This window comes from Calidris pugnax, unplaced genomic scaffold (assembly GCF_001431845.1).
Source record: "Calidris pugnax isolate Ruff unplaced genomic scaffold, ASM143184v1 scaffold124, whole genome shotgun sequence".
NCBI classification, from domain to species: domain Eukaryota; kingdom Metazoa; phylum Chordata; class Aves; order Charadriiformes; family Scolopacidae; genus Calidris; species Calidris pugnax.
In genome coordinates this window covers 912,887-940,475 of record NW_015090914.1, presented here as the reverse complement: position 1 = coordinate 940,475, position 27,589 = coordinate 912,887, and the positions used below count along the sequence as shown (strand labels likewise).

General features: G+C 44.9%; 1 protein-coding gene across 3 annotated transcripts in view; it reads left to right on the top strand.

Annotated features, from left to right (window-relative positions):
• Positions 1 to 27,589, top strand: part of PDE1C (phosphodiesterase 1C) — a 378,336-nt gene that overhangs the window by 128,827 nt on the left and 221,920 nt on the right. The window lies entirely within an intron of this gene.

The window sequence follows — 27,589 nt, the reverse complement described above, 5'->3', positions numbered from 1 at the left end:
TGGGGACAAGATCAGAGCGCAGCGTTTTGCCACTGTTTAAAACTTTGGCAGACTCACATCTTGAGCCCTTTGTGCAGTTCTGGTCCCTGTAGGCCAAGAAAGGTGTAGCCACGTTAGATATATTTGTATGTGTTTATATATACAATAAAAATGATCTATGGGCTGGAGCATCTGCTCTGCAAGGGCAGATTAAAAGGCGAGGACTCGTAAGTCTGGACAGCAGAAAGCTGTGGATGGATGTGAGCAAAGGTGTGTGATATTGTTAAAGGAACAGTGTGAATGCAGAGCTGATAGTCACCAAATTCAGCAATACCAGAGTGAGAAAGTGCTCGCTGAAACTAGTGGGAGATCAGTTTAAAATAGACAAAGTATTTTTGACCACGGTAGGTACTAAACTTCACAAATTTATTTCTACAGGCAGGTGGTGGAGACAGGTAATATAAGTGGGTGCAAAAGGGATGAGACAAATTCTTGGACAATACGTCTCTAAAGAGGAGTGAAAGGAAAAAGGCAGAGCTGCAGGCTCCACATCCCTAACACAACAGTGTGGATGCTGGGGAGTTACAAAGAAAGTGACCAGTAGAAAATATCCAGGTTCATGTGCTCTCCCTAAATGCCATCTCTTATTGCTGCTTGTAGATATCAGTGTTTTGTCAGAGATGGACCATTTGTCTGACCCAGAACGGCATTTCTTGTGTTCACAAGATTTCTCCCATTTCTTCAAAGCAACCCTCAGTATTTTCATGTTTGCTAAACAGATGAAAACAATCTCCTAAACACCCATTTTTTTTCTGTAAATAAGTATCCTCTAAAGCTACGGAGAAGGCTGAAAAATATAAATGAAAGTAGATTTAGATGCCTGGTCTTGTTTTGCTTCCTAAGTGTGGATGCCTGAGGGCACATTCCGTGCAGACCTCCCAAAGGTCCGTGACTCACCCAGAGCCTGGCCCACGCAGATGGGGTTGGACTGAGATGCTGCCGACTCTCTGACACGTTGTAAGGTGTCCCGAGTTTCACACAGTGTGAGTGGATGCTCTGACTGCTGAGTTGTTGGAAAAAAAGGCAGGGAGACCAGGGTGATGATACTGCTCCCCCTGTTAAAACCTGCTCTACCGTACAAAAGCTCACGGGGAGCACAGTCTGCGTGTGTGCCAGGATCAGGATGATTGTAACCGAATTTTTTGGCAGGCACATCATTCGTTCAAAACCCTTAACTTATCTCTGAGTGGAATTGTTAACATTTGTCTCTCTGGAGAAGGAAACAAGACTAGTCTCTCCCCATGTTTATCACTGTGAATAAAGCTACAGGCTCAGAGATTTGGATTCAGATTAATCTCCAGTTATGTTCTGCTCCCTCTCAAGGCAGGCAGCTGTGTAGCTCAAGGTAAAATTCAGCCCAGCTCAAGATCTTCCACAGCTGACTATCCATGCGGCACAGGATGATTAAGTCCTACCTTTGGCACTGCAGTGCCTGAAGTCAGTTGGGTTCTTCTCTTTTTCCAGGTTCTTTTTGTTGGAAAAAGTCACTGAATTATTTTTTTTTCACTGAAAGTACTTGAACTGCAGTCAGTCTTTGGATGCTATTGCTGGACATGCTACGGGGTCATTTAGGATGAATCTTGTTTCAGGCTCCTCATTTGATGTTTGGTAGAGCTGGGAACTGTGTCCTCTAGCATTTATTTATTTTGCCAGAAATTCTCCACTTTATGATTCCTGTTGATTTGTTGGTGTGATAATCTGGCACGCACTCATAGCTGCAATGTCCTGGGGGTGCACATTCTCCCTTCAATGCATACATACGACTCTTCTTCACAATATAAAATGTTAGAGAGAGATAAAAGCTATATTTTTCTATATTTCTTCTATACTTTTGAGACCTGATGCACACTGTTACTTATATTGTATATATAAAAGGTTCCATAGCTGAAATGCTGGATTGAAAGCATTTATGAGTTCCCTTCAAATGAGCTGGCAACACTATTCAGGAAGAAGAAATGAATTTTCTACAGCTAGAGATTTTAATGGAAACTCACGCAGATAGGACCTCTCTTTTTTATTTTAGGAGTACAAACAATGATACCATTTTGACAGTAGCAAAAAATGATGAAGATGGAAGCTTCTGGATCATCTTAGTTCTGCTGGGATGCAGAGGATGCTGAAATTCTTCAAGGGTCCATGAACCTTATGTTAAGGGAAATCCTTTAGTTGGTGTGTATTAATCTCACATATGGTGGCAATACAAGGCTGTTCTGTATCTTATATTTCAGTATCTCTGTGCAATGACCGTTAGTGTGGCTTTTAACACAGAAAATCCTTTCCCATCACGTTACATTCATCAGAAACTTCCCAGACAATGATTCTTCACCTTCATTAAGGTCCATTATTTGTCTTCATATTGCCCTGTGTGGTCACTGTAGAGGATGTGAATCTCTGGTTGATGAGGACCATGCGGTACCTGCAAGTATCAAAGCCCTGGAGGCTTCTGGATGGAATTGTGCTCAGTTGTTCTGGGATAAGCAGCTCTTTTCTGCATACTGTGCTTCTGCCACCCCAGCAACAAGGCTGGTCAGTCATGCAAAGCCTAAGGTGGTTTTTTTATGTAATGTGCACCTCTTCCAGAAAAAAATCAAACTGCAGTGAGAGTTGGAAGGCAGCAACAAAATGTGGGCATCTACACAGAGACGTTATTTCCTATGAACAACCACTGCCCAAGCTTATGCCTGTTTGAGCCAGCAGTGTGCCCAGGTGGCCAAGAAGGCCACCAGCATCCTGGCCTGTGTCAGGACCAGCGTGGCCAGCAGGACTAGGGCAGTGATGGTGCCTCTGTCCTGGGCACTGGTGAGGCCTCACCTCGAGGGCTGGGTTCAGTCCTGGGCCCCTCACTACAGGAAGGACATTGAGGGGCTGGAGCGTGTCCAGAGGAGAGCCACCAAGCTGGGGAGGGGTCTGGAGAACAAGTCATACTTCTAGAAAAGCTCTTTGCAGGTCTTTGTCTGTTTGCCAGAACTAGTGGGAGCATTGCATATAACATTAACTTTTCCTCCCTTAAAAAAAAAAAAAAAAAAAAGAAAATAATACAAATTTACAGAGGAAGAGATAGGGACTTGCTAATTTATTTGTTTTCCATTTTATCTCTCCATTTTATCTTTCAGTTCTTTTGGTTTCTCCCTGATCATGTTGTTCTTTCAGTTCTTTTGGTTTCTCCCTGATCACGTTGATATTGTTCTGGATTTGCCTGAGTGCCACAAGGGATTCAGTTTGCATCATTGCTCTGCTCTTGCCCCATGCCACAGTCCAAGGTTGGACTACTTATTCCCTGATACAGTGTGTTAATGCCTGCCAGAGCAGTGGAGTTGAGAGTTCTATAGCCCTGACCCTCCAAACACTTGAAATACTTGAATTGATGAACACAGGCGTGGTTAAAGATAGGGATGAATATTGTTATCGGGATCAGGGGCTATATCAGAAATAAATATATTGCTTAATTCCATGAGTCGTAGTTTCACCCCTGTTCAAATCTTGCTGTCATTTTGCTTTATAATGGCTGTATGTTTTCACCTGTAACTGATGTTTGAGGCTTATAAATTTTGCAACTTTCTTGCTTGAAGCAAAGGTTAGAAATTCTTGAAGGACAACTCTGAATTTCAGCTACTGTGCCTGATTTCTTTATGTTTCCCCTTAGAATTACATCGGCATAGAGAAATCTCTGCTGTGCGTCCACTGGCTGAGTTTAGGAAAGTCCTGACATTTAGTCCATCTATTAGGCCATGTGGTAACTGTAAAAATTCATGGAATAGCGGTCTGCTAGTATGGCTACCAGTGTGAATGCCAGCTTTGACTTCAAATGACTTTTTGTGGATGAAAAATCATTAATTTTGACTTCAATTCTGCAGCTGGCCTTTTAAGGTTACTACACTTGACTTAAGAGGGGAGTAGTTTTTGAAATAAAGAAGATGTATCCTCTAGGAACACACATCTGGTGTGACCTTGAAATCTGGAGACCTGCTGATTGCTTTCATAGCCGATTGCTTTCAACAATGGGCTGTTTCAAAGGACTGATTTTTGACCAAAAGCACATAACAATACTCTTCTTGAAAGCACTGTGGTCAGATGAGACAACATGGAATTATTTGTGGTAACTGAAGAGGAATACTTAAAAACTGCCTGTTTATGTCTTCCTGTTTTGTGCAAGACAGTAAGTGATGACTAGCAGCAGGTGTGATCATTTTTCTCTAAAGTAACTACCAGTATTTGTGACATATTTCTGATATCTTAAAAAGTAAAATTAATATCCTTAATGCCATTTTTCTTTCTTTAGCAAATTTTGTGTGTATCACAAAGGCATCTAATGAATAAAATTCGTAGTAAGTTTGCTTCTTGCTGAGCTTTCAGTTGGGTGATTTTAATTTCCTGGATTAAAGCTTGCGTGCATAGTTCACTCTACTGCTGGTTTTTCATTAACCTGTTTAAAGTATGTGTCTATTGGAGGTGCTGGGCTGAAGGGCATACAAATACAAGATGGTGAGTTTGAGTGTCACATCCTACCAGATGTAGAAGTGTGCGAGTGTCTTGAATTGCTTGACTGCCACCACTAAAGTACGTGAGTGGGTGAGTTAGTGCATGGACACAGAGAGTTTTCTCAGCCAGCAGTCTTTGCAAGGACAAGAGGAAATGGCCTCAAGCTGCGCCAGGGGAGGTTCAGGCTGGATATTAGGAAAAAATTTTTCACTGAAAGGGTTCTCAGCCATTGGACTGGGCTGCCCAGGGAGGTGGTTGAGGCCCCATCCCTGGAGGTGTTCAAAAGACAGGTTGATGTAGTGCTGGGAAGTATGGTTCAGTGATGATGCTCCTTGTTTGTTGTGTGGGTGTCTATTTCTGTCAGTTAGGTTGACAGTTGGACAAGATGATCTTTAAGGTCCCTTCCAACCTAGAAGATTTTGTGATTCTGTGACTACTGCCTTTGTCAATGTACATAGAAGCTCATGTTGTGAGATTGTAGACCCAGGGTAGCTGTTGTTAGGATTGAAAGCTCTAAAGTTAATTTTTGAATCACAGAATGCTATGGGGTTGGAAGGGACCTCTGGAATATCTAGTCCAACCCCCCTGCCAGAGCAGGTCCATCTAGGGCAGGTTGCACAGGAACGTGTCCAGTCGAGTTTGGAATGTCTCCAGAGAAAGAGACTCCAGTTCATACTGGTAGCAAGAGAGTCATACCTTTAGGGGATTATACAGCACTGTCCCTCAGAGAGGGCTTTGTGGCCATCCCAGCTGGGTTTATGCAGCCCTCTTTCAAGGTATCACAAGAGTGATGGCCAGCTATTCTTCTGCACTGGTTTGGAACCACCCCTTGAAATGGACTTCACGTCATTCCTTCTTCAATTAAAGAAAAAAAAAAAAGGAGAAAATAAATTTGTGTTTTAAGATTTCCACTCCACATCTCCAGGTGTTTACTTCTTGAGCTGATCTTACAGCTAGTTTTATTTTTCCTTTATTAACAATTTATTAACCCCTTACTAGTCTGTAATCTGCACGCATCACTTTTATGTTGTTCCTGGTTGTTGGTGGGTTATTTTTATTAATCCTTGTTTAAAGCATGCATACATATTGCAGATGCACCACAGATGATTAAGGTTTTATTATGTTACCTCATTTTATGTCATATACTGTGGGTATGGATATGATTCTGTCGGCAGTCTGCACATGTCAGTGATTGAAAAGTAAAATTCTGGAGGGGAAGATTACTAGAGTCAGAAAGCCTTAAGTATTATTTTAGTACTGTGGTAACTTGGGTGATACTTTAAGAACATTCCTATTTTATTTGGTTCAACTAAGAATTATGTAACTTTTTTTTTTTACTGTGCCTTTTTAGGTTCCTGGGAAATGTGATGTTTTATAATTTAATAATATAATTTAATTGTATATTACTGGGGAGAAAATACTCAAGAGCAGCTGGCACTAAGAGAGCAGTACAGGCTAGGCATTCTGTTAAGGGTGCAGGCAGATGAATGCTTCCAACTGAATCCCAGGGTCTGGTCTTCCTGACATGATGGGGATTCATTCCTTTTTTGGAAGAGAAATGCTTCATGCTTCTAAGGAGACACCCTACATCCAGCGACATTGGGCTCAAATAGAGAGCTATTCAGGTTAAAACATGCTCAGTATGTATTAGACCAGTTTTACCCAGCAGGCTGCTGCTGAGAGCCACTCTGAATCAAGTTCCCATGGAGTGCTGCAAGTTGTGTATATTCTACTTCAAAGAGACCTCAGGGAGCTGGAAGCTTGTTTAGATACATGCGGACAGACTTGCTTCTCCTTTGAGATCCTACAAATTATTTTCATATTTTAAAGTATATAATTAGAGAATGTCATCCTGTTAAAATAAAACTTCCTAGAGTATTACAAGATTTGCCCAGAAAGCCAACCCCATCCTGGGCTGCATCAAGAGAAGTGTGGCCAGCAGGTCCAGGGAGGTGATTCTGCCCCTCTGCTCTGCCCTGGTGAGGACCCACCTGGAGCTCTGTGTCCAGCTCTGGAGTCCTCAGCACAGGAAGGACATGGACCTGTTGGAGCAGGTCCAGAGGAGGTCCACAAAGATGCTCAGAGGGCTGGAGCACCTCTCCCATGAGAACAGGATGAGAGAGTTGGGGTTGTTCAACTTGGAGAAGGCTCTGGGGAGATCTCATTGCGGCCTTTCAGTACTTAAAGAGGCTTATAATAAAGATGGGGACAAACTTTTTTGCAAGGGTTGTTGTGATAGGACAAGGGGTTTAAACTAAAAGAGGGTAGATTTAGACTAGATACAAGGAAGACATTTTTTTACAGTGAGGGTGGTGAAACACTGGCACAGGTTGCCCAAAGAGGTGATGGTTTAGTGATGATGCTCCTTGTTTGTTGTGTGGGTGTCTATTTTTGTCAGTTAGGTTGACGGTTGGACAAGATGATCTTTAAGGTCCCTTCCAACCTAGAAGATTTTGTGATTCTGTGACTACTGCCTTTGTCAATCCTAGAAGATTCTGTGATTCTGTGACTACTGCCTTTGTCAATGTACATAGAAGCTCATGTTGTGAGATTGTAGACCCAGGGTAGCTGTTGTTAGGATTGAAAGCTCTAAAGTTAATTTTTGAATCACAGAATGCTATGGGGTTGGAAGGGACCTCTGGACTATCTAGTCCAACCCCCCTGCCAGAGCAGGTCCATCTAGGGCAGGTTGCACAGGAACGTGTCCAGTCGAGTTTGGAATGTCTCCAGAGAAAGAGACTCCAGTTCATACTGGTAGCAAGTGAGTCATACCTTTAGGGGATTATACAGCACTGTCCCTCAGAGAGGGCTTTGTGGCCATCCCAGCTGGGTTTATGCAGCCCTCTTTCAAGGTATCACAAGAGTGATGGCCAGCTATTCTTCTGCACTGGTTTGGAACCACCCCTTGAAATGGACTTCACGTCATTCCTTCTTCAATTAAAGAAAAAAAAAAAAAGGAGAAAATAAATTTGTGTTTTAAGATTTCCACTCCACATCTCCAGGTGTTTACTTCTTGAGCTGATCTTACAGCTAGTTTTATTTTTCCTTTATTAACAATTTATTAACCCCTTACTAGTCTGTAATCTGCACGCATCACTTTTATGTTGTTCCTGGTTGTTGGTGGGTTATTTTTATTAATCCTTGTTTAAAGCATGCATACATATTGCAGATGCACCACAGATGATTAAGGTTTTATTATGTTACCTCATTTTATGTCATATACTGTGGGTATGGATATGATTCTGTCGGCAGTCTGCACATGTCAGTGATTGAAAAGTAAAATTCTGGAGGGGAAGATTACTAGAGTCAGAAAGCCTTAAGTATTATTTTAGTACTGTGGTAACTTGGGTGATACTTTAAGAACATTCCTATTTTATTTGGTTCAACTAAGAATTATGTAACTTTTTTTTTTTACTGTGCCTTTTTAGGTTCCTGGGAAATGTGATGTTTTATAATTTAATAATATAATTTAATTGTATATTACTGGGGAGAAAATACTCAAGAGCAGCTGGCACTAAGAGAGCAGTACAGGCTAGGCATTCTGTTAAGGGTGCAGGCAGATGAATGCTTCCAACTGAATCCCAGAGTCTGGTCTTCCTGACATGATGGGGATTCATGCCTTTTTTGGAAGAGAAATGCTTCATGCTTCTAAGGAGACACCCTACATCCAGCGACATTGGGCTCAAATAGAGAGCTATTCAGGTTAAAACATGCTCAGTATGTATTAGACCAGTCTTACCCAGCAGGCTGCTGCTGAGAGCCACTCTGAATCAAGTTCCCATGGAGTGCTGCAAGTTGTGTATATTCTACTTCAAAGAGACCTCAGGGAGCTGGAAGCTTGTTTAGATACATGCGGACAGACTTGCTTCTCCTTTGAGATCCTACAAATTATTTTCATATTTTAAAGTATATAATTAGAGAATGTCATCCTGTTAAAATAAAACTTCCTAGAGTATTACAAGATTTGCCCAGAAAGCCAACCCCATCCTGGGCTGCATCAAGAGAAGTGTGGCCAGCAGGTCCAGGGAGGTGATTCTGCTCCTCTGCTCTGCCCTGGTGAGGACCCACCTGGAGCTCTGTGTCCAGCTCTGGAGTCCTCAGCACAGGAAGGACATGGACCTGTTGGAGCAGGTCCAGAGGAGTGCCATAGAAATGCCCAGAGGGCTGGAGCACCTCTCCCATGAGAACAGGATGAGAGAGTTGGGGTTGTTCAACTTGGAGAAGGCTCTGGGGAGATCTCATTGCGGCCTTTCAGTACTTAAAGAGGCTTATAATAAAGATGGGGACAAACTTTTTTGCAAGGGTTGGGGTGATAGGACAAGGGGTTTAAACTAAAAGAGGGTAGATTTAGATTAGATATAAGGAAGACGTTTTTTATGATGAAGGTGATGAGACACTGGAAATTGTTGCCCAGAGAGGTGGTAGATGCCCCGTCCCTGCAAACATTAAAGGCCAGGTTGGATGGGGCTCTGAGCAACCTGATCTTATTGAAGATGTCACCTCAAAGATGGATTGGCCTAGCCAATCTTTAAATGTCTCTTCCAACCCAAAATGTTCTATGATTCTATCATGTCATAAGAGAATTGGGAGAGCTGAGGAGGGTTAAATTTGGGGGAAAAGCACTTCCAATCTGCTTCTGTATGGTTCGTTTGAAAAGTCAGCTTGTGCACTGCAGGGTCTCAGCTCTAGTCTGGAATGCGTTAAAAATACTGTGCAAGGAGTACTCAGCTTTGATGCTGAAAACAAGACCTTAATGGACTAAGATGTGGCTTGTAGGAGTCCTAGGGTGTATTCTAACCAGTGCAGTGAGTAAATGTCCTGCATGCCTTGTTGGTCACACCATTATTTTCATCCCCAAGAGACTTTGCTTTGTTGACACTGAATTTTCACATCTGCCAGCAGCGTGCCCATTAAAAAAAAAAACCCAAACAAAAAACCAAAAAACAGCAAACAACAATAGATCTAAAGTACTTCAGGTGTAAAATTTAAGTATCCCGCAGTTATAAGGCAGTCCATTATACTAGTATGGGAGGTCTGCATGGTTTTCTCTTCAAAACTTGCCTCTGGAGGGTTGTCCTAGGGAGAGGCAGGGCACATTTGCCCTCTTTCCCAAGGAGTAGGACTTCTGCAGGGTATTACCCTAACCCTAACCTGAACCTTAGGAGCATCATTGGAGCATCCCCACTCCTTTTTCTCTTGAGGCAAGAGGACCAGCAAAGATTCTCCCTGCTGTGTCAGGTGCTGAGGCTGTTAGGTATGCAAGTCAGCTGAATCCCCACTTCATGATCAAAGTTTTGTGTCACAGTGGTGGTGGAATTGACCCAGTAGAGAAGTGAGAGCAAGCAGCTGTGGCTCTTCCTGGCCATGTGCTGGAGTTCTTCAGTGGATGAAAGTCAATAGGCCCTTTGAGTCCATGTTTAAATGAGGTTGGTTTTATTTCTCTCCAATACAAATAAGAAGAATCGAATCCCTCCAAGAGTCGTCTGTGTCCTAAGATGATCAATCTTAGCTGAAAAGTCAGATTAAAACTAATACACCGAAAAATGCAAAGAGTAAACCGAAGATTAAGTTAAATCATTTTGTTTGCTGTCTTTTGTGTTAACATAATTGTGTAATTAAAATCAGAGAGACTTTACAGCTTACAAAAGCGGGCCCCTTCTTACAGTTTTGTGCCTGTTAACACACAGACAAAACTCCTATTTGTTTGGCCCAACAGGAGAAAAATAACCAGCCCAGTCCTACTACCAATGCCCACTTTGGTAGCAATCTTACGCTGGCACGTGAAAATGCAGTCAAATATATATTGAGAAATTACACAAATGTTTAAGACTTAACTGAAATGTAGTACATCAAATATCTTGAACCAGTCATTGGAATACTTACAAATAAAACAAAAAAGTATTCATTCTTCCATGTTTCTGCAGGAACTGGGAGGGTTTTTTGGTGTGAGGTGTGGCATGTCCTACCATTTATTATTTTGGGTTCACAAAGTGCTTTGCTCTTCCCTTCTTTCCTTCCCTCCTTCCTTTCCTCTCTTTAAGCCATAACTTTTGATCTCGGACACTAATCTCAGAATAAATCCGAACAGCACATCATCAATTCTATATCATTATTTGTACCCCATTTATTCTCTGCAAGCTTATGTAACCTATTTCCAATTGAAAGCCTTTCCAAAAGAAAAAGCCTTCCCCTTCCTCTGTTCCTCTTAGCACGCTCGCAAGATGAAGTGTGGCAGCAAAATGTTGTTTCTCGGCTCTGATTAAAAGCATGAGTCACAATTCGTCAGGTCGCGTGGGTTAGAATTGCTCAGGCTCCTTTGCTGCATCCATTTCAGGACACGTTCTGATGGAGTGTGGAGTTGCTGAGATGAAGTCGGAGCTGGTGAAAAAAAGGGGATTTCCTCCTCTTTCTGGCCAAACCTCTAGACAAGAAATCACTTCTAGGAGCCTTTGGGCGGCTATAAATCACTGCCATGAAGAAGTCACCGGGCTGCTTTGAAGTGAATGATGACAACTGGAACCAACTGCATGCCTGAGCCCCCTCATGGGTTTGCAGCACATTCATTGGGCTTTGAGCAGATTAGGGCAATTTAATTGTGAATTAAGGTTCTAAATGATGCAGAGAGTTTGTTCAACACTTACATATAGACTTCATACAGCGTGAAATTATGCTGAATCTAGTTTCTGCCAAGATCCGCAAGGGGCTTTATTAATATTTTGTGTTTTTACAGTAGATGCATTACAGACAGCCAAATCTGAGGACTCTTTTAGTGGCACAACGGGCCCCAAATCATGCTCATATACTCAGGGGTGGCAGTTCCCTTATGGCAGCATGTTTATCACTTACCATTAAAATGTAGCATTTGCAGAGTCTGGGAGTAATATGCTCTGAATACCCTGTTCAGAACACACATTTAGCTAAAAAATATCAGCACAAAGTCCATTTGAGGAAAATACAGGAGAATAATACTGCTCCAGACCAGCACTGAAGACAAAATTGCCTCACAGTAGAGGGAACAATAATGAAAATGGGATGTCGCATGAAAAAGAAATGCCATTTCCAACTTTTCCTTCTTCCTGATATCAGTATCATGTGTGTCTGAGTGAATGTGTGGAAATTAAACCAAATTGTTACTGTGAGACTCTATTTCCAGGCCTTGTACCGCTGTAGACATTGTCTGCTCTGGTTGCCAGGCTGAGCAGTCTAATAGGAAAGGAGATGAAAACCCCTTTCGAGTCCATAGAGAAAGACCTCAGCGTGCAGTGCAGAGTCTGTGCGGAGCAGTGCAGAAGTGGGTATAATCACACAGCTAAAAGTTTTCTCAAATTTTTGGCACGTAAAGAGTTGCTTAGGGCTGTCTGTGCACTCTTTGTACTGGCTCTTTTTAAACTTTTAGTACCTGCCTTTTTTACTGTAACATTCCTGTGTGTAGTCTCCCGCTTGTGCTCACACACACACACACACACACACATGCACACAGCTGTAACATTCGCTTCTGTGCAGATGGTCACAACTGACATACAGAAAAGTGCTAATTCAAGACTGGATAAATATTTAAGGCCATGGGAATCCAAAAGCAGTAACGTTTAGCGCTCAGGACTGAGTTATTACAGTGGCAGATGCTTCATATACATAAATAAAATATTTACTGACAAGTGAACTGATTGCTGCTGAGCATCTTTTAAAAATCAAGGTAGCAGGTGAGAAAAAAAACATTAAAGCATGAATGAAGCCAGTAGATACTTCTTTGGTCTGCACAGGTCATATTAAGATGGAGTTTGATGGATTTATGACACTGCATTACCTCCATCTGAAGGAAGGGCATACGACCCACTGCTCTGGCAAAGAGATCTGTCACAAAAGGACAACAGCTTCTTGATTTCAAACGGATTTAATTGTAGTTTTCCTTATTATTATAATGCTTCTCCAGGGTATTTTTTTTTTTGATGCTGTGGCATCTACAATACACTGTTTAAATTTCTCTCAGGTGTGACTTACATAAGTAATTTCACAGGTCACTTGTGGAAAGTTCCAAAATCATTTCATATCAGAGACTTAGTGATTGCACTTGAGAGCTCTTCAAACCATGGGCTGCCATTTCCCCCCTTTGTTTAAGTTTGCCCCTTCCTGCTGCATTGCAGACATAACTCTTTGTCAATATGTGAAAGTTATTATTTTCATCATATATTATTGTTTTCATTCCCCACATTATTTTCCTGTGGTGGGCCACTGTGATGGAGCTGAAGCTGAGACATCTGAAGAGGACATTCAGAGCTCCTGTTCTGAACGTTCTTGCAGAGGATTTGGCTGAGAGATTTCTACGTATTTTCTGCTGCTTTGGACACGCAGGTGAAGAGTGACACAGACACTGAAACTGAACAGAAATGGTCGAGCCCAGGCTCGTGAGGGAGGAGTCTGGGCAATACCTTTTGTCAAATTAAAACTGTACCAACAAGTTATGAGAGAGAGAGATGAGTGGTGGTGATTCCCCTGGGGACAGTTTGCTCCCTCTTCTTTCCCAGGCACCAGTGAAATGCCACATGTGGGAACTGTTACATTGCACTGATCTCCTGCGCTGATGTCTTCTGTCTTCAGTGCTTCAGTTTATTCTTAAATCCATCCACCGGTGGTCAAGGTTGCGGTGACGTGCAGTGGAAACGGGGAAACAGGTTGGATGCAAGTGTGAACAAGATGTTGCTGAAGTCTGATCAGTGAATCTGATCTAAATGAGACCTGCAGGAATTAGCTTAAGTGAGGATTTTAGGAATATCACTCATTCTTCCAATGCAGGACTTATCCTGGAGTATCACCTAGCAGGTTTTTAGCTATTGATAACTTTTGGTGTCACCAGTGAAGTGCCACAAGGCAGTGGTGAATGCTAAGGACGAAGCGTAGCTTTGTGATCTTCTAGCAGTGCTTTGGAAAATCAGTTTGAAAAACAGTCCTTGGAGATGCAGGAGGAATGCTGTGCTTTTTAGCTAAAATGCTGCACAGTTTAAAGCCTCCATTGAAAGCGCAGGGGTGTAAGGATGTGATCTTTGAGTCAGTGGGTTTCTTTTCAGAATGTGGACTGCGGGATTGAGAGGGTGGCAAACAAACGGATAAAGGGAGACTGTAAATCTCTTGATAACAAGGAATTATCTTTTTTTCCTGTGATTCCTGTTGGCAGTGTTTAGAATCATAGAATCATAGAATGGTTAAGGCTGGAAGGGACCTCAAATCCAACCCCCCTGCCCTGGGCAGGGACACCTCCCACCAGCCCAGGTTGCTCCAAGCCCCATCCAGCCTGGCCTTGAACCCCTCCAGGGATGGGGCAGCCACAGCTTCTCTGGGCAACCTGTTCCAGGGTCTCACCACCCTCATAGTAAAAAATTTCTTCCTGAGATCTAATCTGAATCTTTTTTCTTCCAATTTAAAACCGTTTCCCCTTGTCCTATCATTACCCTTCCTGGCAAAGGTCCCTCCCCAGCCCTTCTATAGGCTCCCTTCAGGTATTGAAAGGCCGCTATAAGGTCTCCCCGGAGCCTTCTCTTCTCCAGGCTGAACAATCCCAGCTCCCTCAGCCTGTCTCCATAGGAGAGGTGCTCCATCCCTCTGAGCATCTTCGTGGCCTCCGCTGGACCTGTTCCAGCCGGTCCATGTCCTTCCTGTGTTGAGGACTCCAAAGCTGGACACAGTGCTCCAGGTGGGGTCTCACGAGTGCAGAGCAGAGGGGCAGAATCACCTCCCGAGACCTGCTGGCCACACTTCTCCTGATGCAGCCCAGGATGGGGTTGGCTCTCTGGGCTGCCAGCACATATTGCCGACTCATGTTGAGCTTCTCGTCCATAAGCACTCCCAAGTCCTTCTCCTCAGGGCTGCTCTCCAGCCATTCTCCACCCAACCTGGATTTGTGCCTGGGGTTGCCACGTCCCAGGTGCAGGACCCTGCACTTGGCTTGGTTGAACCTCATGCAATTTGCACGGGCCCACCTCTACAGCCTGTCCAGGTCCCTCTGGATGGCATCCCTTCCCTCCAGCGTGTCAACTGCCCCACCAAGCTTGGTGTCATCAGCAAACTTGCTGAGGGTGCACTCTATCCCACTGTCCATGTCTCCAACAAAGATGTTAAATAGTACTGGTCCCAGTACCGACCCCTGCGGAACACCACTCGTTACTGGCCTCCACCGTTTGCAGGTACATGCAATATCTATGTTGGCTTGCCTGTTTTAGGACACTTTTCTGTACAACATGGGGAGGGACCAGCAGCACCAAGCCCTGCGTAATCTCTCTGAATACGGAATCAAGGAATTGTCAGAGTTGGAAGGGACCTCTAGAGCCCATCCAGTCCAACTCCCCTGCCAAAGCAGGGCTGCCCAGAGCACAGCACTCAGGAGCATCCAGGTGGGGCTTGAAGATCTCCAGAGAAGGGGACTCCACACCCTCCCTGGGCAGCCTCTGCCAGGGCTCTGCCACCCTCACCCCAAACAAGTTCTTCCTCAGATTGGAGTGGAACTTCCCATGGTCCAGCTTGTGCCCGTTGCCCCTCGTCCTGTCACTGGGAACCACTGAAAAGAGTCCGGCTCCATCCTCCTTCCACCCACCCTTTAGATCCTTGGAAGCATGAAGAAGGTCTCCCCTCAGCCTTCTCTTCTCCAGGCTCAAGAGCCCCAGCTCTCTCAGCCTTTCCTCATCAGGGAGATGCTCCAATCCCTCCATCACCTTTGTTGCCCTACGCTGGACTCTCTCCAGCAGTTCCCTGTCCCTCTTGAACTGGGGAGCCCAGCGCTGGAGGCAGGATTCCAGTTGTGGCCTCCCCAGTGCAGAGCAGAGGGGGAGAATGACCTCCCTCCACCTCCTGGCCACACTCTTCCCTGTGCAGCCCAGGATCCCATTGGCCTCTTGCCCACAAGGGCCCATTGTTGGCTCATGGATGGTTTACGATCCACCAGGACCCCCAGATCCTTCTCCTCAGAGCTGCTTTTCAGCAGGTCCCCCCCTAACCTCTATTGGTGCCTGGGGTTCTTCCTCCCTAGGTGCAGGACTCTACACTTGCCCTTGTTGAACCTCATGAGGTTCTTCTCCGCCCAGCTCTCCAGCCTGTCCAGGTCATGCTGGATGGTGGCACAGCCCTCTGGAGTGTCAGCCACCCCTCCCATCTTTGTATCATCAGCCAACTTGCTGGCAACTACCTGCTGGCAACGATGATGAAATCCCTTAGCACATTCCACCTGAATGGGTACATGCCTGTGAAACCTTCTGGTCAAAGGAGCCACCATCCTCTGCTCTTCCAGCAGAGAAGGAGGGTTTAGTTTTGCAGCAGCAGGAGGGAGGGTATGAGCTGCTGTGTGCATCCTGAGGTGTGGATGCCAATCACCTCCTAGGGAAGGAGGGCCACCTGCAACCTTCCTTGTGACAAACCACTTTGCAATGCCATTTCCCTGGTGTGGTGAACCTCTTTATTTGGAAAGTCTCTGGAGGCTGCACAGCTCCATCCATATATATATGTTTTCTTGCTTGGACATTTTTCTGTAATTTTTGTGTTTATTATAAACATTACTGGCTTTAAGCATGGTAAGAATCAATTGTGGCAGAAAGGCTAATTGCAGCTACAGGGGATGGGGAGCATGTCATTGCAGTGAAGTGCCTAAACCTACCAGGAGGCTTGCAAAACTCTTATTTTTGTCATAGGGAAAAGGTATTTAAGGTTTTGAGGGCAGACCTTTCCTCTTTCTAGCAGAAGACAACTTCTGAGAAGGAAGCAAGCCCCAAAGTCCTGAAGCTGTTCAAGGGAGCTCAGCCATTGGAGCTTAGAAAAGAGTGGTCTTTCCTACCTCTCCTCCCAGAGGAAACCCCTGTTACCTTTTTTCTTTCCTGTCTGGACAGTGGGTTGCCCTGAGCTGGTTGTCCTCCCTGTGGGTGTCAGCCCAAGACCTCTCTGTGCAGAAGCAGGGACAGTTGCAGGGCCCAGGAGTCAGCAGAGGTCTCTGGGTGTATCCTGCTGCATTCTGTATAACCCTGCAATAACCTGGGGAACCTGCATCTTCAAATAAGTGAGGTGGGGTGCTGCATTCGTGCTGCACCAGCTGGAAGGCTCCTCCAGAGGCTCAGTGCTCTGGTGGTTAGAAATCTTCCAGCTTCCAAGTTATAGTCAGGGTCAGTTTATTTCCATTTGCTCTTGCAAGGAGACTGTTCCTTTAAAGGTTTAGTGTTTGGTTTTTCCTTGGTGTTTACCCCTGATAGCTACAGGGAAGGATTGCAGTCCCTTTCAGCCTTCCTTTTGCTCTGTTGAAGCAGCTGATCCATGAGGAAGGACAAGAAGGGACGGACAAGAAGCTGTGACACTGGAGAATCCTGTGAAGGCTGATTTCGGCTTCCTCCCCTTGATTTGAGTCACGTCCCAGCTCACACTGGAATTGTCTGCTCCAGTGCCCGTGTTTTCAAAACATTGAAAGGGAGACCTTTGGAAGCTCCAAATATGTTAGATCTACCCCACTGGCGTGATCCCAGGAAATGTATTCAGGAAGAAGGAGACCATGTTAATCAGCCATGATCCAATGTGATAAATAGATGTTGCTTTTTATTTTGCTTCCCTTTTCTTTAATTATTCTTTCCCCTGAGCTCTGATGCCTGCCACACTGCGGAGATCAGACTAACGAGCTTCTACTTTGTGAATCACTTCAGCAAAAGGTCCCTGAATGTTGTAGATCCCTGCTACCAAGTGGACATTTCTCTGATGGTGATGGACTCCCTGGTTTCAGAGCAGTCCAGTTCTGCATTTTGCTTCCACTTTCTGCTTACACTCATGTCCGATGCATGTTATTCATGGAAAAATACAGGAAATATTAATTTAACTTGGGGATCTGGGGTGGAAAGGTGTCTCCATAAAGTCCCAAAGCTAACATCTGTCATTTGGACTGCAGTCTGCCAGTTGGTTGCTTAAAAAGCCCTGACCTGGCTGTCTCTGCCGGCAAAGGCAAGTAGAGTGGTCGAAGGTGGCTACCTCTCTCCCCCAGGAGACAGTGGATGAGGAGAGGGGATGGAATAGCACTTGGGCTCCCTGGCATCAAAAAATAGCGGTGGTCCTAGAAAGCAAATGGGAGTCTTCCTTCTGTACAGCAGCTGGGCAGATTTTAATCCAAAAAATAAAAAACCAAAAAGAGGGAAAAAGTGGAGGTCTGGTTTATAAATGGCTTCCATACTCTTTTAAGCCAATAGAATTCAATGGTATATACACAGATATTCCATGACAGTCATAGATTTGTTTCCTAACTCCAGAAGGGATAATATATGATGCAGAATAATTTCTGTCTTCATGCTTTGTTATTTATATATAATGAATCTAGGATCAAATGTAGCCCTTCCATGGTACAGGGGGCAGCACTGGCCTGTGTAATAAAATGTACTTTGCATATGAGAGAGAGACAAGCGATAAACCTCCCGCTCCCACCTCTCAAACATTAAAGGGGTGATTAAAAAACCCTTGGAGACAACTTTGTTCTTGTTTTGAATAAACAGTATTTATTTAATCCCTTTTCCTCTGAAGATATGAAGGATGACCCGCAGCAGGAAACTGCAAAAAAGTTGTGTAGAGGCTTCAGGTCATCAAAATGGTGACCAGAAAGCCAGTTCTTGTTTAATCCTCTAAATAGATATTTAAGTAATTAATTGCTTGGCCTACTCTCATCTTACCTGCTTTTGCCAAGACTTTTCATAGCTGAGTTTTCAAGCTCTCCTCGTTTCATTTTCACAAAGCATTTTATAAAGCTCCTCTTCCCTTAACCATCACTCCTCTCTCACGCCTCCTTCCTAAACTGTCGCGTATAGTAATATAGGTTTTAAGGCTTTCTGGTGCTGTGGAGGCCATTAAAGGAAAACAGGCTTTTAAAAATGCCCTTCAAGAGTGACAGTGCTTTTGTCAAAGTTGCAGAGCTCTGGGTGAGCGCCACAGGGATTTGTGTGGAGCTATTACGCTGCCGTGAGTTAAGTAATAACTTCAAGCGTCATCAGCATGGAAATTTTCCCATTTTGGTAAGCTTCCCAACTTGAAGAAGGTCTCGGCAAGTTTTTTTAAATCTGTCTTCACAGAAACTGAGCAACTCTGGGTCAAAAAGGACAGACAGCAAAGGAGATACGCCCCTGTCTTAGTGGCAGAATTAGTTGATAGTATTTGACAGAGAAATTCTTACCAGTCACCAGGGCTTTTAATCAAACCCGTCAGCTTGATTCACTTGACTCAAGAAAAGTTTTAATGAACAACTTCATGAGTTGCATTTTATTTTGTGCTGATGATTTTACTGTCGCTTTTTTGTTTGTTTGTTTATTTCCCTAGGAAATAAATAGAAAATTTGCCTTCCCCTAAAACTCCTGCTTGAAATTCTCCATAGTATGCCTACTCCTGCTGGCAGTCTGAGACCAAACACATTGTTTAGATGCAGGGAATGCAGCAGTAGTCTTAATATATTATCTTTATATATCTATATCTCTCTAGTTCATGGTTTTTGAAACTTTTTGAAAGTGCAACATCCCCTGGGTCAAGCTGCATTTGTGCTTCTTCCCGAGGAAGAATCTAAAGCTATCTGTTAATTGCTGGATGAAGCAGAAATCACAGTTCCCCAGCCCTGAGGGAACTGGGTGATTGCTTGTAATTAAAGGCCGTTAGTGGTCCCTTAGATTGGTACTCCTTGGCTAGCTTTAACTCTTGCAGCCTTGTCTTCCAGCCTTCACTTACGGTGATATTAATGGCTCCACAGTTGTGGCAGGAGTCGGTTACCGTCAAGTCCAAAAATCTAATCTTAGGCAAAAAAAACAGAGATTAATTTTCACTTGCAAACTGCAGTTTGAGAAGTACTTGATAGAGTTTTATAAAACTAGAAAGTGGAATTGCAACAAAAATCCAAACCCAAAGCACCTCATTCATAGCAGTGTAACTCCCTGGCTAATAGGTGAGGTTGCTTGTTCACACTGGAATAAACCGTGGTTAAATTATGACTCTTTAGAGGCTCTTCACCAGCCTGAGGACCTTACAATGTTCTTGACTAAATGGGACAGAGGCATCTACGCTTTGGTGGCAGTTTCTTGCTATCAAAAATGCTTACCATTTAGGTGAATATTAATGATTTTTCAGCAGCCAAAAGCTGAATCAGGTACAAGTAATTCTGTTCACTACCATCCATTTTGTAGTGAAGTGTGACAGAGTTAATTATGCTATTAGATGAATTGTCTGATTTATTCACTTTCTTGAGTCTCATGATTTTTTTATTAACTCTTCATACACATAGCACAATGGTTACCTTCCACAGAGTTCAACCTTCTGAAGCTTAGGACAGAATATTGTAATTCTGATTTTTCTCAAAATTGCATACAAATATGCTGCAATGTCTAAATATTTTCCAACCAAACTCTTACAGTTCAACATGAAGAATTAATAGTATAAATGCAATTCAGTGATAGAGCTGATCCCCTTCCCCTCCTCTTAAGCACCTCCCAAACAAACAAACAAAATTGTTCTTAACTGAAAATGAGCAGGAAACTTTTTTTCCTGCTAGGATAAAGACTGAGCAAAATCTGCCCAGCTTATTTTGGCATTAGCAGAATTAGTAGAAATGTCAGTGTTTTACAAACTGTTTGAATATCGCATTAGCATAATATTTTGGTGCTGGCAGACTCATCACAGTGTTTGCTCTAACTGAAGTTCAGAGATCCAGACTCAGACGGGCGATAACGAAAGCCAAGGCAAATGCTCTGCTGCAGTTTTGGTTGGAGGCAGTAGGGGTAAGAGAATAAAATATATTCTGGATTATTTATGCATGGACAGACATATGAATACATTGTTGTCGTCCTAATTATAGGACTTGTTATAACGCTTGAAGCTTTCTTTCTGTCAAATCGGATTAATTGAGGGGAGAAGGTACGTGTTCACACAGGCCTTGTTTTTGCTGCAGTCCCACAAAAACTTCAGAAATCCTACTGTTTGAAATTATGGCTCCAGTTCGCCCACGCTCGCTGAAGTGCCGTTTCCATCAGACTTGGAAGCATTTTCAGATGTGTCTCAGGGAGCCTTTTAAATATTGGTGCCTTCCCCACGCAGGTCTGGGGAAGCCTGCAAGGGGGACTCCGGACTTTCCCACTCTTTTTCTAGTCTTTGCTTAAGATGTAAAGTGAAGGAACAGTAGGTGCCTTTAAGGAAAGTTGTTTTTGGGGAGTTTTATCTGAGGACAGAGCCCAGTTTACAGCCACGTGGTGCGTCAGAGGTGGCTCTGACCTTTCTGCCTTGGACCCGGGTATTAAATACCTGCACCACCACCCTAAGAAAAGCAGACCTTCTTATGCACGCCCTGGTGTTTCGCCTGCTTTGCGGAGGTGCCGGCCCTCATGGAGGCTCATTCCAGACACATTATGTCAGCAGCACCTTCCTGCGTCAGTGGTCCTGCAGAACAGTTCACTTGGTAAGGAAGGAGAAGTACCTGTAATTAGGTACCTGTCAAGAGAGGTCATCCTCCCCCTCTACTCCACCCTGGGGAGGCCCCATCTGGAGCACTGGGTCCAGTTCTGGGCTCCCCAGTTCCAGAAGGACAGGGAACTGCTGGAGAGGGGACAGCAGAGGCTACAGAGATGATGAGGGGCCTAGAGCATCTCTCTGATGAGGAAAGGCTGAGGGACTTGGTCTGTTTAGTCTGGAGAAGAGAAGGCTGAGGGGGGATCTGATCAACACCTATAAATACTTCAAGGGTGGGTGTCAGGAGGATGGGGCCAGTCTTTTTTCAGTGGTGCCCAGGGACAGGACTAGAGGGAATGGGCACAAACTGGAACATAAGAAGTTCCACCTAAACATGAGGAGGAACTTCTTTGCTGTGAGGGTGGCAGAGCCCTGGCAGAGGCTGCCCAGGGAGGTGGTGGAGTCTCCTTCTCTGGAGACATTCAAACCCACCTGGACACGTTCCTGTGGGACCTGCTCTGGGTGGACCTGCTTTGGCAGGGGGTTGGACTGGGTGATCTCCAGAGGTCCCTTCCAACCCCAAAGCATTCTGTGATTCTGTAATTAAGATCCTTCCTGAACAGGGCTCAGTCAAGAGGCTTTTATCATGAATGCAGGTATGGCCCAGGACTGGGGAAGGGGAGGTAAAGAGGGTGAAGTCCCCTCTTGCCCAAATGTATGTGCTGTGATAAAGGAGGAGGCTGGTGTAGGGGTTATTGGACCTGCCTGGGGTCTCCACGTTGCTCTTCATCCTTTGCTGAAAGAAGCACACAAAAGCTGTGCAGGGAACGTGTCCTGTCTCCTCTCCCAAAGGCGAGTGGAGGAGGCAAGAAAGCTGCTTCCAGGGCTCAGGAAGGAGTCCTCCTGCCCTGGACCTCGCGCCAGGTAACAGGGCAGCAGAGGCAAGTCCAGTCTCTGCCTTGGGGTGACCCTTGTTTGAAGGCAGCAGTTGCATTCAAACTGGATCCCTCCTGCATCTCCCAAGGACACAGCCCTGCTGGTGCTCCCAGCACAGCCGTCACCTGCCCGAGGCTGGGACAGGGATGTCTCCAACAGGCAGCTGGGTCTGGCTCACCTGAGCTCTCCTTTGAGGCTTACTGCTGCCTCTATCAGGTGATGGTCATAATAGTCAAGCACTTTAAATGGAGTGAGCCAGAAGGTGCCATTCCTGCCTTCTGGAGCTGGACTTCACCCCGTGCCTGTGACTCATTGCCTCTGTGCAGCAACAGTGCTGTTTGCTCAGCTCCTAAACTCAATCCTTTCGGAAGCTACTCTTGCTCACCATGAAGTAAGTCATCAGTTGAAGGACAAGGCAAGGAAGATGATGTGTGTTGATGGCAGATAACTCATGGGACAAGTTCGTAATGTTTCCTAGCCACTGCCCTGGTGTTTGCTGTCTTGCTGACAGGACTTAAACAAGCAAGGGAATCCCAAACTTGAGCTCTGATATGGTGATACCAGTGCCCTGCATTCCTATTTCTTCCTGTTACTCCCTCTGTATCTTAAAATCAAATGGGCAGAAAGCAAGCCGTGGTGTGCTGTACCTGCTTTACTCGCCACCAAAAGGCAGTGGCACGGGTGACATGCTGCCTGTTCAGCCATGGGCATCGGTGTGACAGCGAGTGGCACAGGCAGGGAGGAAGGAGGCTGTGTCCCATTCTCCCTGCAGGAGGAGTGTGAGCAGACAGGATGCTGGTAGGGGTGGCTGCGCTCATCTTGGAAAACTGCTCACTCTGGATGCTCGCCCGGTTCTTAGTGCCATTCAAAAGAGGTTCCTCCAGCAAACCTACTGGCTTGTCCTTTGTAATGCACGAGAGGAAAGAGGACCATCTGGGGAATTATTCATGCTTTTACCCCTCATGAGTTGTGTCTTTTCCTTGAATGTGTCCCCACTTAACTCAGCTGCTTGCTAGCTGTATTTGAGGGTTTCACTCAGTTGCAGATGGTGCAGTTTGCTGTCTTGCTGACAGGACTTAAACAAGCAAGGGAATCCCAAACTTGAGCTCTGATATGGTGATACCAGTGCCCTGCATTCCTATTTCTTCCTGTTACTCCCTCTGTATCTTAAAATCAAATGGGCAGAAAGCAAGCCGTGGTGTGCTGTACCTGCTTTACTCGCCACCAAAAGGCAGTGGCACGGGTGACATGCTGCCTGTTCAGCCATGGGCATCGGTGTGACAGCGAGTGGCACAGGCAGGGAGGAAGGAGGCTGTGTCCCATTCTCCCTGCAGGAGGAGTGTGAGCAGACAGGATGCTGGTAGGGGTGGCTGCGCTCATCTTGGAAAACTGCTCACTCTGGATGCTCGCCCGGTTCTTAGTGCCATTCAAAAGAGGTTCCTCCAGCAAACCTACTGGCTTGTCCTTTGTAATGCACGAGAGGAAAGAGGACCATCTGGGGAATTATTCATGCTTTTACCCCTCATGAGTTGTGTCTTTTCCTTGAATGTGTCCCCACTTAACTCAGCTGCTTGCTAGCTGTATTTGAGGGTTTCACTCAGTTGCAGATCACTGAGGATGGTGAACAATTGCAGCAGCGTTATACCTGGGTAAGTCCTGAAGAACTACTCCTAGGAGAGGATTTAAACTAGTTGGAGCTGGTGGCTGATAAAATTTAGCACCTGGCAATGGGAAGGGTAGCATTCATTAAACAACCAGCTTTCTGAAAATCAACATCAGGTACTTCAGAAACCCTCCCTGGACCTAGCGCTGCAGGCATAGAATCATACAATGGTTAGAGTTGGAAGGGACCTTCAAGATCATCCAGTTCCAACCCCCTGCCCTGGGCAGGGACACCTCCCACCAGCCCAGGTTGCCCAAAGCCCCATCCAGCCTGGCACTGTAGTTGAATGTCATTACCAGGTTGCCCAAAGCCCCATCCAGTCTGGCACTGTAGTTGAATGTCATTGCAAGGATGAGGTGACCTTCTGCAGAGCCCAGGCAACCAGAGTAGCTGAGGAGCTAAGCATCTGAGGTGCAATGGGTCCAGGTAGCAAGTAGGATCCTCGTGCTGCTTCAGCTTCTGGGAATTACTCGTTGCCTCTAATTAATTTTTGGAGTTTCTGCTGTCGTGGGAAGAAAAAAAAAAGAGTTATTGTACTGTAAAATTTTGTTAAAGAAAGACGGAAACTTCATTTTTAGGAAGTCCCAAAGGACTTTTCGTCTCGTCTTCTGTACGAGGCGAAACCAAACGGAGAGGTAAAGGGAGTTGAAGGGGAGAGTCTCTTGCCAATAGCTTCTCTCGTTTTGTTACTGCCATGGTGATGCTGTGTGGGATCTCATTCGGGACCTCTCTCCTACTCCAGCTCCAAATTGTGTCACAGCACACAATCAAAACAGGGCAGCAAAGCCACCTTGTGTCATGACTATCTTGTCAGTGCCATCTCTGCCTGCACTGAGCAGATAAACTGCTGTCTTTGTCTCAACTTCCTTCAGCTAAGTGTCATAACTGTAAAAATCTTTGCCTTTGGCAGGAGCAGCATCCTCGGACACATTCCCGATTCCTCTGTGGCTGCCTTTAGCCTTTGCATTTACTGCCACAGCCTCCGATGCTGGTGTTGCCCTTCCCAATGCTTTTTCCTCTCCCAGTCCATGTTTTACGTATCACCTTGTTTCCTGCAAATGCTGCAAGCCCGATCTCTTGCCCATAATTCCTATAAAAATCATTACTGTGACATCATATCAGTCCAGCTCTCCTTCCTCAGCGGTTGAGTGCAATGGCATTTCTGTCTGCATTCTCCTGATTTGGGCCCTGCCTCAACTTCCCAGTCTTATTTGCTTTTACAATTAGTTATCAGAATACACAGTCCTTGTAAGTCCGCAGCTTATGATCTCAAAGACTCCTGGAGGTCAAAATGCAGTGAAACAGAAGGCCATGCACCATTCAAGGCCGGGAGGATATCTAAGTTCTCCTGTATCACCTTTTTAACAGGATCCACTCAATATTAGTTTAGTTCTTCAAATCTGTGGCTGTGTCCTAGCCTGGCACAGAATCTCATCGTTCTCTTTTTTCTTCTCTCCACCTTGCTATCTTGGCCTGCCCGATATATCTTCCCCACATGACTGTCTTCAGGACACTAGTTAATGATTTTTCTGATATTTCTGCAGTCCACAGTAACTTCCCTTTAATTCTTAGTCTCATCCTTCTCTATTTGCTTTCTGATATCAGCAGAAAATATTTTTTTTGGCTTTCCTTCACAACTTTTTATCTTCTGTCATTATGTATGTATTCTTTCTGGCACTATCTGGTTATTTAAAGGTATAATTTTGCATAGTAAATAATAACATGGTGAAGGTGAAAAGTACCTGGGTTCTGCTAATTTCAACTGGTTGATTGTTGCTGAGGAAAAGAATGAGTCACTGCTTAAAAGGATAATGTACGGGTGAGGTACAGACATCCAGGGTACACCAGCATCAGACTGTTGTTGACTTGTATTTTGCTCATGAACTTGAGCTGATACATTTATTGTTTCAAGGGAAAATGTTATTTAAAAAGTGTATGGGTTGTGACACGTCAGTAATACATTTCTGTTCCAATGATGATTTCTGCTAAAAATGAAACTTCATGGAAAATATTCCTGACTAAACCTGAATGGGAAAAATGCAATTCTGTGCATTCAGCAATAGAATTGAAAGAGGTATACAGGAAAAAATGAAGTGTAAATAGGGATTTTTGTCCTGCCAGTTGCATTATCTAACTGGGGTAGGCCACGTGTCCATGGGATTGAACACCTGCCTCTGGATTTTGTGTGAGTGTGTTGTTTTTTTTTTCAAGTATCTAAAACCCGTAGGAGCTAAGATTGAGGGAGCTTTGCCTCCTACAGCAAAGTAGAAATCTCAGCATCTCTGTATTGATTTGTGGGGATAATAAAAGCTACAAAGGGTTTCCTTAAACAGGATGGGTTGCCTTATGAAAGTCTAATATCAAATGCACGTGGCACGCATGTTGGCCAAATGATACAGAAATAATGAAGGACAATAATGCCTTGCTCTTACAGTCTCCTCCTCACCAGTGGAACTTGCCGTCCTCCCCGAAGGCGGGTGGCAACGCTGTGCTGGTTCTCAGATGGAGACACTGAGATGCAGAGTAGGGAAATGGTTATATCTGTCACCTGTGAAAGGTGGCTGAGCTTCTGAGTCTTCCTGGGGAATCAGTGAGGCTGGGTCATCTCATTGAGAAGGTCGAAAGTGCCACAAAGTTGGTGAAACTCTAATAATGTAAGCTTTAATTCAGTATAGCCTGTTCTCTTTCTATCAATACAGCGTAACTTTTGATGGAGCAGTGTCTAATTTCACTGAAATTATAATGAACCCTGGAGCTTTTTCTACTTTGGAAGAAAAGTTTAAAGATTTGCGGTTTTACCTCAAAGCTTTTTTTTAACTCTGTCACCCCTTGCTGGTGAAAACTGCCTTTTGCATTAATGGATGCGAGTCTTCTAGTTTTCCTGTGCATGAAAAACAGTCTTGACTATGCAGGAACAAGAGAGTGAGTTGGTAAATCGTTGCACAAACTCGGCAGCACAGTTTCAGAGCCTGAGCCTAGTTATATGCCCCCTTGCACACAACAGATCCCAAAGCAGAAACCCCACTGATTTTGCACAGATGTATACATCTGCTTTTTTATTTTTTATTTTTTTTTCCCCCATGGGGTAGGTGAATCCCTGTGCAGAGAGGATGGTCTGGTTTTACTGTGCCTGACTGGGTTTTGAAATAGGCAAGTTACGTGACTAAAAACTGATCGAAGTCCTTTAAACAGGGGCTTACTGAATTCGGCTAATTAATGCTTTCTTCAATTTAAACGAGGTACTGGGGTTGTCAGTGTGTGGACTGGCACAACTGGAGCTGGAAGTCATCCCCAGTGAGTGAATTTTGACTGGAGCCCGGCTTCCCTCTCAGGACAAACTCCTCTGTGGCAGCCTCTGCTTCTCAAGAGGCAATTTCTGCAATACGTGACGGGACACGGGAAGGCGAGGACAACCTTTTGACAGTTGTTTTTCCTCTGCTTTTAGTGCCTTCAGATGAAAGCAGCACATCAATAACCTTGCCTAAAGAGATGCAGGCAGGGGATGGTGGCAGAGTTTGAGAGGTGGTTGGTGGGGTGGATGCAAGGAAGGAAATCCCTGTCCTGCCGGAGCAGGAACCCTGCAGGGGTGGAGAGGGATGCCTTGGTGCCTTGGAGAGGGATGTCTCTTGGTCCTGCTGGGGTCACTCCAGGGGTGCTGCGGGGTACCCGCAGGCAGGCGTCCTGCTGCAGAACTGGGTTTGAACCTCCCCCGTGCAAACCTCTTGAGCTGGATCCATAGCTCCTGTCTCAAGCCTCCCGCGTTACGAATAATGCCTCGTCTTTTAACGCATTGTTTGTGGTTCTTATTCAAAGGCAGCGATATATCCGTGACTAACCTGTTGGGCTCGGGCTGTCTTCAGTTTATGGACCTCCCCTGCCGTGTTTTGGGATGCTTTAGGCAAGGGTGCTTTAGGGATTTATTTATTTTACAAGTGGGTTTTGCCCCGGTTGCAGCCTCGCCGCCCGCGCTGCGTGTCTCTCCCAGGGAAGCGGGCTGGCTGCAGTGAAGCAGATGGCCGTTTGCCAAGAGTGAGTCGCTCACTTTCTGTAATTTAC